Below are 12,073 nucleotides of genomic sequence, written 5' to 3'. Positions count from 1 at the left end.
TCAAGTTTAGATACTGATAGTCAGCCACTGTTTGTGCAATCCATCGAAGTAGATGAGGAAAGCCCAGTTCAATATTTTCCAGGAAAGAAAGTCTGAAGAGCTGGATTTCACACATCTTACCACTAAACAGCAAAAGTGACTTACAAGCAAGTATTCAACCAGGACTGCAGCCCTGAAGGAAGTCAAGTACCAACAAGATGAAGTTGAGAGAGGAATGTGAGTCAGCCTTCCAGGATCTGAAGGAAACCCTGTGTATCGAACCTATATTATAAAGTCCTAACTTTGAACAGTGTTTTAGCGTACAGACGGATGCATCTGGAGTAGGACTGGGAGCTGTTCTATAACAACAAAATCCAGGAAATCAAAGACCAGTGGCTTATATTAGCCGAAAACTGTTTCCAAGAGAGACTAAATACTCAACTGCAGAAAAGGAGTGTTTAGCTATTATATGGGCACTAGATAGACTAAAATATTATCTTCTTGAATGAGAGTTTACAACAGACTAACCATAGAGCTCTTCAATGGTTAAGACCCATCAAAGACTCTAATGCTTGCGTTACTCATTGGCTTTTAGCTCTATGGCATTATACGTCCACTGTACATTATAGAGCAGGAAAGCAGCATCAGAGCTGATTTTCTATCTCGCATCCCTGAGTATGAGTTTTCAGAGGGGGGAAGGAAATGTGAGAAAGCTACTTCGTGTTTTCCCACTAGTCCCAAAAACCTTAAAACACATAACTAAACTAACTGTTTTTAAATAGCTTTAAATCAAAAAGAAAAATAAATGTACATACCAGCATGGAGGCCTGCTTGGGTCTGTCCCGGGAGAGAGCACGTACCTGGAAAACAAAAAGAAATCAGCAAATAAAGTTTAGCACTGCTGAAAGTGAAGGACGTGGCTATTGTATTTGGAAAGGATCCATTCAGATAAAACACTGTTCCATTTCATGTAGTACTTACCTGTAGTACCAAAGTTCAAAGTTCAGTGTTTGAATTACCAAAGTTCAGTGCTTGAATTTCGGGATCGTGGAAATCACGCATTTTCTAAGTTGCTCCCGCATATCTGCAACTTTCAGTATGGGAAAATTCTGCAGAGATATTTTAAGACTGCAAGGCAGCTACTGTATTTTTATTTTTATTTTTGTACCCCCAATTTAAGCACAAGCACTATTCTAAGTAGTGCTGGATATATCAAATGACACAAGACTCTAATCTCTCGTACTGCAATATGTGATTCTCGACGGACATCTCAAAGCACTGTTTGTTTTTGTAGAAGCCATCAAGATGCAGTCTATTGCAGTAAGAGGAAAGTAAACAGTATTGAAAAAAAAAACGGTGTTTAGGACGCTCATGTTATTTTGCAAGCGCTGACTTTGGGAGTTGCTTTTCTTTATAACTTTAAAAAGACTAAATGGACTGCTGGTTGCAACAATGAGGCAGCTGATTGTTCTGCTGAAGGCAAAAACAATTTAGCTGAGGCACCGTTGTTAAATGAAAAATGTGACGCAGAATGTAATACAACACAAACATGCGATGCCAGTGGAAAGTGGCAAGGGAAAGGCAAAAAACATAGATTTCAGCCAAACTGGCTGAATATTTACCCATAGCTGGAGTTTAATAATGACAGTGGTCAAATGAGTTGTTCGGTCTGCAGTCTCTATGCAGCTGCAAAGTTTGGCAGCTGCTGTTACAGTGGCAGTGCACACAACGTGGCTTTGAAACACTAAGTAGAAGCTTTAAGTCAGGCAATGGCAAAGGCTGACTTTACAGCACTTGTTCAGTTTTTGAAACAGATGGAGTGCCCAGCCTTTCAACATTTCAGGCCAGAGGAAGGGAGCAGCTATGGCACATATATGAATGGCAAAGGTTTGGCAAACAATTTTCTTGATGATCTTGATAATTCAGTGAGGGACAGTGCAATTTTGTTTTTAAATTTATCTGCCGACAGTTCCGGACAATGTAATTTTACACGATATTCTGAATATATATTTTTTTTTCCCTGGATCGACCGCATTTGATCTCATCAGATTAAAAAAAAACAAAAAAAAACAGTGGTTCTGGTACTGCAAGTTGTGAGACAAAAACAAACAAATCAGATGCATAAGTAAATAGTTTATAACATTAGTTACCAGTATTTTGTTTTATTTTAAATAAATGTGTAGCAATTATTTATGCTTTTGTAATATATATTAAATCTTAAAAGCAAGGTCAGTCATTTATTCCAAACCCCGGGTCTCTGCATTGACCGATATATGAAGCAGCTTTAAAATCATGCTTATGGCCAGTCCATAGGATGCACTTTTGAAAAACATATTTAATATAAAATGAAAATAAAGATATTATAATACTATTGAAATTATTTTTAAAGTTTTTAGATCATTTTAAAAAGCTTTGAAACCAGCACTGTTTTTCAATTTTTCAAATTGGGAGCACATGCACATACTTTAGAGGATTCAACAAAAAATAGTTACTGGGCATTTCATGAGTTTAATTTGTCATATTATATTCTAATACTTTAAATTCCATAAAAATGACAAAAAGCACAGTTCATATATGTAGATTTATTTTGGTAGCAAAAAATCAACATCAGCATCACTTGGCATTGAATACCAATATGTATTACAATATATTGCAATATTGTTTTCAGTATTGCAATATAGATCCTCTGCCCCAATACCCACCTCTAGAATGAACTCTACTTGGCTGGGTGTAGTGCAAAAAAATAAAAAATAAAAAAAACACAGAAAACTAGTTACGAGGAGAAAAAGACAACAATAGAAAATTCCTTTCCCAATGCCTAATTCCATTATTCTGTCAACGACTTAGTAGCCCTAGTGATGTTAGCTCGTAAAACTTCCTACTATAACTGACACTGGTGCCAAGCAGTCCTTACGGCAAGCTTCTTGGACCAGATAGAGGAAAAATCATAAAGTAAGAGGCGTAAATACCTCTTCATTCAGTGTTTATTTTTTATTTTTTTTAAGTGACACCATTTATTCAACGTTTCAGATTATTGCCATTTGACTCATAAACATGCTTTATAGTTAGGTTGTTTTATAAGCAAGGTTATAAAAAATATTAAAGCTACTACGACTACAAAAAAAATTAAATTAGTGTAGCTGTATTATTGCTGCTGTCTACCGACAACACTAGGCTTGAGCAAATTCATTTAGCAAGATTTGTTTTAAAGTACAAAAACATGAAAATGAAAATAAAACTTGGTTCCACAAATTTGTTAAAAAAGACAAATACAGTTCTTAAAAGCAGTTTGCTGCAAGACTGATATTCTACATAACGAAGTTCCAGAAGTCCCGTTGGGCAGCACTGAGAGATGTGTTGAACTCATGGATTACCAATATACTGGTTCATCAATGACAACACGATCAAAACATACTGTATTACAACCACATTTCACTGCAGAGTTCGGATTCAGGTATTTCTTATAATAATAATAATAATAATAATAATAATAATAATAATAATAATAATAATAATAATTATTATTATTATTATTTCCAATTCAGTGAGTGGGGTAGCCTGATTTACTATCAATATTTTAAAAATGTACTGTAATAAACATTTTGACTGAATCATTTTTATATCATTAACCTAAAGTGCTGGTATTTCAGCAGACTATAAGGATCAGATTTGCTGAGGCTACGTTTCTGTAGGAAAACTTGTACATGTATATAAAATATATGTGCGTGTGTATATCCTTCAGATGAGATGTGTGACGCTGCACCAGCAGTTGTATAGATCACCCCTAGTCACTGTCGCTGAATAAAAGCATCTGCTAAATGACTAATTAATAATAACAATACTAACAACAACAACAATGTGAATAATAGGTTATATATATATATATATATATATATATATATATATATATATATATATATATATATAACACAACCTAAAAACCTGGTGAAACCCAGTTTAAGAAAGCTGTACAATATAGCTAAAAAATAAAAAAGAATACATGAAAACAGACACAACATGAAGTACTACAAAAATAGAGTGAGAAAAAGGTGAGACTTATTTTTCTTTTTCCATGGAAATTGCCCCAAATTTTGCTCTGAACCATTGCCTCACTTGCTATGAAGCAGGCTCTGTCTGGCACGGAACCCTCTCCAGGGCTGTATTGGAGAGTTGGCACAAATTCCTGCCCTTCATTTTATCCCCAGCTGGCATGCAAGAATACAAACAAAGGTACTTCAGCCCCCCATGCCATCATATATAACTGGGAGACAGCTCTGCATAATGAGGGTCCAGACAACCATAGAAAAAAGTTCCTTGGCATGTTAGATTTTTCCAGCCAGCCTCAATTGACCTATAAACCTTTGTGACTGGAACAAATGCAAATAGCGCTGACTTGCATATACAAATTACTAAAGGGTATTTAAATCAGACCTGGCCAACAATAAGCTACTACCCAAAGCACAGTGAAAATACAGTCTAGCCTTCAATGGCACAATGTCTGAGAACAAACAACGATGGTAGGCAACAGTCTTCTGCAAGACAGGCAATGGAACACAATCTAGTCCTCTGAGGTGATTAAACACAGTTAACTGCTTACATGCACTCGGACAGTTATTTGTTTGTGTCGACAGAATAGTAAAGGCGCAGATGCCCTTTACAGTTTTTTATTCCCTAACACAAAGACAACAAAAATCTTAGAATTAGAAGTACTTAAAAAAGAACAAATAATCTATGTATGTGTCTGATTTATGGTAAGGAGGTCAGGGATACAGGGGAGATGATTCTCAGAGTGTGTGTGAAATGCTTTGCCTTTTTTTGCTCGCTAGTGTAAACTCATGGGTGATCGGATTTTCATGTGTAATACATCTTAGATATTGTTTAAAATGATATAACTACTGGTACACTGATATTTATTTTTTGGTTATTGCTATTTATTTATTTAATTTAATTTTCTGACTTGCTCTTTATGAGATTCACGGGGAGCTTGTACTTCCCTGTGACTTTTTCAAATGGTGAATTTGTGTAGTTTTCTTTCTTAGGTATTATTAATATTATGATTATTATTGTTAATATATTATGTTGTGGCTATTATGATTATTATTGTTCATATATTATGTTGTGGCAGGGCAGAAGCCAATTCAAAACTTTTGTACTCGCCTATTGCTGTCTCGACCTTTCTGCTCCTTTCGACCTCCTATCTCCAGACTATCATTTCTCCCTACACCCCTCTTGACCCCTTTGCTCCTCCACCACCAGCTGTACCCCCCCTATATCCAAATACATACAAATCCACTATATATCGAGGGCCGCGATATGGCAAGAGACCCATAGAAAAACAAATAGGCTAATAATACTGTACAACCACTCCTTCGTTTTACAGGGAGCGTCAGGGTCCAGCATAAGTCCTCTGCGCAACCCGCTTTTTCTCATTTTTCATATATAAAGCAGTGCACCATTTTAAGTCTTACTGCGGAGTGTAATTGCTTCTCATCAACTTCAGTCTCCAATTAAATTTCATGAGTCTTCCTCTCCTTTCTCAAATGCCCAAACCCGCTGCATTGAAAGAATCCCATTCCAAACACAGGAGGCTTGTTGCTAGGAAGCTGACATCACTGCCCTTTGACTTTTGCAAGTGTATTGCTGCCACATGTGAACACCTCGTTGGCTAATATAAAAACCACTTCAGCAAGTAGATATTTAATTTGCTTTGTGTTATTATGCAATGCGTGTGTATATGAGAACAGTACGATATTAATGTTTTGTTTTTATTTGTTTTGTATAGTTTTGTTTGTGGTGTGCAGCACAAAATAAAACAAAGAGTAATTCTAAGTGACATTGTCTATGTATATTGCAGCTAAGGCATGCACCATTAGACTGTAAAAATGGGGAGCCGACTCCAGCACTGAGATATAGCCGAATCTGCAATACAGTGAGGGGCGATATAACGAGGGGTGGGTGTACATATATATTTGTCAATATATATGTCAATTACCCCTGGTCACACCCTATAAAAAGGACAAAGGATGAATGTTTGGTGGGTTGTGTAGGAGGGTGCGGAGCTGAGAAGGAGTGTAAGAGAGAGAATACTGTGTGAGAAAGGTCCGTAACCGCCTGCCACTTTACCACATATGGTGGTGACGGTGGGATAGCAACCCAAACACAATAACTTATAGTTTAGTGCTCCTGCACATTTTTAATATTTACAAACAAAATGAAAACACACAGGAACAAAATAACAGTTTGAACAAAAACACTGCGCACAGAACTCTTAAATACACAAAACTCTTGCTCAGCTCCACACTCTATCAATCAATAAATCAATCAAATGTATATTGTATAGGGCCTTTCATGCCAAGGCATCCCAACGCGCTTCACATTACAAATAAATATACTATACAACAGGGTTTGAATTTCATTTTTGTGTGCTGGGGGGGATTTACCCCCTATGCTGCAGCCAATGGGGGGGAAATCCAAAATTTTAGGGGGGAATGGCAAAAAAAGGCACTTTTGCATATAAAAAACTATATATATTTTACTGCATCATCATTCACACTGGTGTTGCTTTAAAATAAGCTGCTTTCAGAAGACCTAACAGCTGTTCATCACTGTGAGACAGAGCACTCTCCATTGCTTACTATATGTGGTAGAGATGAGAATGTATGTAAAAAAAAACAAAAAAAACACACATTTGGTAACTGCTATATATATATATATATATATAGTAATCACATAGATGGCTAAAAAAAACACTGCACCATTGAACCTCAATATGAAATGAACATGGGGTGGGGGTGGGGGTGTGACGATACCGCCCCTTTCAGTCTAGCTGCTACAATGATGGAGCAATAGACTCAAAACAAAACCTACGCTGTGAACTCTGTCACATGATGAGAGGCTTAACTTCAGGCAGCCGTAGCTCCGGCTAGGAGTACTGCTTACACACACTGAATACGTCTTTGGAAAGCTTCAAGTCTGTACTTTAAAACAAGACATGAATTAGGTAGGTGCCTTTTACGGTGCCTGAGTAATATGTGCATAACCTTCGGTGCCCTGGCGCCCCAAAATGAATGGGGCTGAGTTTTAAGAGTTAAAGAGAAAATCACCGCTTGCAAAACAACACCTAGATAGACTTAATATCATATTTGTATTTTCAAAACTGTTTACTTACTGCAGTGTACTGAGTTTCTATAATGCTTAAAGATAGTGGCCAAGAATCACGTACGAGAGAATAAAATCTCGCTGCACTACTTTTATTTATTGATATATTTTAACCAGAACTACTCAGAATGGGGCTCACAGTGCTTTCATCACTGACACCCACTTCCTTAGAGATTGTTGTAGCGTTTCAGGCATTCTAAATTGGGTGAAAAATACAGTAGCTTGGTGTCTTAAAATATCTCTGAGGGATTTTCCCGCACTGAAAGATATGTGGGAGCAATTTGCCACCATTTCATACATTTTTTTTATATACTGTGGATCTTTAGCCCATTGTTTAGCACTTACATTAGTTGTTTTGGCTTTAAGGGAATCGTTTCTCAGAAATGTTTCCATCTTGTCCCTGTAAAGTTATCTGAATTGTCAGATTGACAAGCGATTCTACTGGAAATTCCGTGGATGCAGAATCGCGGAATTACCCAGGGAGTGAACATCAGTTGTAACAAAATGTGCAAGTCTATGTGAAGCTACTATGGTCTCGACGCCCACATCAGTTAAATCTTCACTAGATAGGGTAAGAGAATTCCTTATTGTAACAGTCTTGTCAGTGAAGAAATTAGCAAAGTTATCACAATCCAATACTGAAGTACCTGCATCACATTTTGGTGTTAAAAACTGATTAAAAGTTTGAAGTAGTACTCTAGGGTTTCCCTGCCCCTCAGTTATAATAGAAGAACAATAATTACACCTGGCAGAATTTAGGGCTAATCTATAATCAAGAAGGTGTTTTTTCCCACCAGACCCGATCGCTTCTACTGGCACTTCAGTTTTCTACCAGTTGTTTTTAGAGCCCTAAGCTCATCATTGAACCAAGGAGTAGAATGTCTTATTTTAATAATTCGAGTTTTAAGTGGGGCAATATGGTTAATTGTGTTTGTTAAGGTCAAATTGTAAAGTGCCACAGCATCATCAACATTACTCGGTACTACATTTACTAGTGGTGAAGAGGCAAGACATTCATTAAAGACCACTGGATCTAAAAGACTCTTTGTACAGTAATTTCCTTAGTTTGTTTAGGTTGGTAGAAAGAAGGAAGATTCATTTTTGCAGTAATTAGGAAATGATCAGATGTAGTTAGATCTTGTAACTCCACTACATAACCCACACCAAACATTCATTTTTTGTCCCTTTTATAGGATGTGACCGGGGGTAATTGACAATCAATCATTCAATTACCACATTGCACACTTTTCAATACAACTCTCACACAGTTCAATTTAACAATTTAACAATCCTCAAGCCAATTAAACAATGACTTTAACCCTGTGGTTGTGTATAGGCAACCACAAAACACACATTTCTTAGTGTGCAGGGCCTCTGCCCTGTCACACATCCTCCCCCTACTCTGTCACAGTCTATACCATATTTGCTCGAAATAGCAGCCGGCCACTTGTTTTCTCAATCTTCTCTTTACCTGGGCGGTTATTTGGATAAGAGTGTCTATTTGAGAGTATGCGATAACTGGCCACTGTGAAATCATTGATGCAGCACCACCTGGGTTATATATACAGTATTTGTCAAATGATTCACTCAGATCTTTTACAATAGTTGAATCCTGATCTCAACATTGTAATTCTTAAAGTGAAACGCTTTCTCCAGCAGCTCAAACAAGCCTCAGTCGCAGGTTTTATATTTGACCTCAATACCATCAAATGCTGTGAATGTTTAATTTTAAACAGGCTACATCAAGCTATAAATATAGATTTAGAATATAGACTTAAAATATGGTAACCCCCCCCCCCCCCCCAAAAAAAAAAGCACACAAAAAAATGATGACGTTAGGGCCAATGCACACCTGAGTGAAATAATAATAATAATAATAATAATAATAATAATAATAATAATAATAATAATAATAATAATAATTACATAAATGAACATTGATTTAAATGAACTAATGCATACCACGCTGTGTAACAAATAACTAACATTTTGTTTATGTTTTCACAAAATATATAAAAGCGGGGGTTACTTCATTCCCCAAACGCAATTTCTTGTGAGCTTAAACCCCCTGGCACCCCATTCATTTTATCAATATTTTTTATATAGTACCGGTAAGTCAAAAATGATGTTTTTCTTATGCACAACTAAACTAATGAACTATTAATTCTGTATATTTTGTTTATTGTTTATTTGTAATAAATTAATATTTTAAAAAGTGTTTTGCCTTGGCGAATAGAGCCTGTTTCATGGCTGATGCAATTTTCGCAACCTTTTGTGCACTACCAAAGACCAAGCAGAACAATTTTATGTTTTTTGTTTTTATTCAATCAACAACTATAAAGGTGGTTTTTGTAATTTATTCTTGCACTTTTTTAAATTAAGAACTTACAAAAATGAGCAGATGCAGCGATCCAGGATTTATATGCTTGCCAATTAGAATGATTCTGAGCACACGGTCTAATGAACATGACGATGCAGCCTGACACATCTAATAGCCTCCCTGGTTGGTTTAAGCCACAGATTGCTAGAGGAGCCGCCTCCACACAGTGAAGTCCTGAGATCAGATTCACAGTGGTTCCCAAAAGTGTTGACAGTTGAAGAGGCTGGTGAAAAGCAGACAGTGGCTATTCACTCTCCAAGCAAGCATCTTTAGTACTATACAAAAAGACATGGCTAGTTTGCACAAGAAGTTACAGAGATTCATCTCAGTTCATGACAAAACAGTATCTATCCCACAAAGACAACATTCTCTTGCCTTAACCAGAAGGCAACTAAAACCCCTATCATCAGAATAAGAAACAACTTAAGTACTGCTTTAAAACCTAGGTCAATGGTTTAAAAGTTAGAAATAATTTACTCACCATTGAATTGCATCCTTCTGCAACAGATGGTCAACATTTTTAGAAACACCTGGGCAGATAAAAATACAAAAACAATTCCACTTCAGATCTATTTAAAAGAAAGTACAACCCATGCTGAATAGCAGGCAGGTCAGAAACATACTGATGCATGCATGCCCCAATTAGCTTAATCAGAAGAATATGAACTACATTTCATTTAGAAGCTTTTAGGTGGTCCGAAGGCTCTGTGGATACATTTGAAAGCAAATTGTTCAGACACTGGGGTCTATTCAATTGATATAAGCAGTTGCAGATTAAAAAAAACCCACCTCATTATCAATCTTAAATTAGGGCCAAACCTGTAATGTTACTTTTAAAGACACAAATACACGGTATATGTTGGTTTTGTCCCCTTTTTTTTAGTACCTTAAGTGACGTTATTTTAGATATTCCACAGTTTAATATCAATTAAATAGACTCCACTGTCTTCGGCAGTTTTATTTTCTGTTTATTATGTTCAAATTGAATTTCAGTTGGGTTTAAAATATTGTTCCTTGGACTTCTGAATCCAATTTATTTCTGGTAAACTTTTAATACCAAACCTATTTATGTGCAAGCCTTTTTACATTACATTGCACATTAAATCTGTACAATAGATGTACTAATCAATGAGAACTAGGGTTCATAAATGTATTAGATTACAAACCCAAACTAGAATAATTGGAATAGTAATAGTGGTAAGATTTTTTTGTGCATGCTCTTTAAAATTTGAAAAAAACAAAACAAATGTGCAAGTCTTGGACCACTTTGATGTTCTACTGGTCTTATATTTCTTGCTATAAAGGTATTACTTTTTGCAAAACAATATAACAAGACAGTGAAATGCAAACTTCTGTAATATTGTAATATAAAAATAGTCAGTGTCAAACTCGAAGTTACTGTATTACCAGAGTACATGTAGCACAGAATCATGACAACATACTTATGTGCACACATGACACAACTTTTGCGATGAAACAGATTGTAAAGTCAATGCGTCTTTGATATTGTACAGGTACCGTATCCGATTCTGCAGGTGAATGGCCACAATCGCACATATTGACGTAGCTGTCTTGGTGGAAGCGGAATGAGGTCATATTCACTATTGACTGAACTTGTGAACTTTCATTTTGACCACACCATTGTTTAAACTTGTCTGTACTGTACAATTTTGCAGCAATAAAGCCTGTATTTTTGTGAAACCTTTCGATGTGAATGCCCTTCATTTATATCAACATCTGTGGTTGGTACATTCAATTTAATTTAAGTTATTGCAACTAATAAACACTGTTGCTGCACAGGAACAGAAATGCACCAGTGTGCTTAATCATCATCTCCTGCTATTTGAATTCAAGCAACAAAACAAAAAGTTATCCATTAAAAAACAACACAAAAGCAAAAAAACAGGCTGCTTTGAGCTTGTTACACACAAGTCTAAACAAACCGTGTCGGATTGCCAGGGTTTCAGCATTTGGTTGACAGTCGTAAGGTCGATCCGGGGGCTGAACTTCATTGCATGCGTCACGTTGTGCCTGGAATTGCCACATCTGGGAAAACACCTGTGTCTTAACTTTCACCCTGCTACCATTTAAGTGGTGGTTAAATGCCTTCTCTTCCGTTGTAAGATTGGACCAGGGAATCCTTTCATTACCCATGGGAGGAGGGGGTAGGCTAGATCCCCAACAATCAACAGGGGTACCTGAACTCCATCAATATCAGTAGAAGCCTGTGGGTGTCGTCTTGGTGTGTGAACAAATCTGAGGTCGTAAACACAGCAGCATCTGTGCACTGCCAGGGGTGCCAACACAAATATCACAGAACAAGTACCTGTCGTCGACCAGGGCTTGCAGGATGATGGGAGGCCAGCCTTTGCGGTTCACATAACCTCTGTAGCCATCGACAGGAGGTAAAATAGTGTCCGATACAATGCTCCTTATACTTGTGGGACGTGGTGTGCCAATTAATTCCGGTAAGCAATTTGCTGTGCTTCTGCGACTCCAATCTGCCACCATTCTGTTTCCAATCGCTCTACACACTGAATAAATGCAGCGATGCAC

At 36.8% G+C, this 12,073-nt stretch overlaps 1 long non-coding RNA gene across 4 annotated transcripts in view; it reads right to left on the bottom strand.

Annotated features, from left to right (window-relative positions):
• Window positions 1–12,073, bottom strand: part of LOC117419775 (uncharacterized) — a 98,498-nt gene that overhangs the window by 62,459 nt on the left and 23,966 nt on the right. For all 4 annotated transcript variants that reach the window (XR_009307295.1, XR_009307292.1, XR_009307293.1 and 1 more), the window contains exons 3-4: window positions 9,999–10,047; window positions 795–839 (exon numbers count right to left, since the gene is read on the bottom strand). This is a non-coding gene — a long non-coding RNA (uncharacterized LOC117419775). The remainder of the gene's footprint in view (window positions 1–794; window positions 840–9,998; window positions 10,048–12,073) is intronic.

This window comes from Acipenser ruthenus, chromosome 14 (assembly GCF_902713425.1).
Source record: "Acipenser ruthenus chromosome 14, fAciRut3.2 maternal haplotype, whole genome shotgun sequence".
Taxonomy (NCBI): Eukaryota; Metazoa; Chordata; class Actinopteri; order Acipenseriformes; family Acipenseridae; genus Acipenser; species Acipenser ruthenus.
This window is presented reverse-complemented; position numbering and strand designations above follow the sequence as displayed.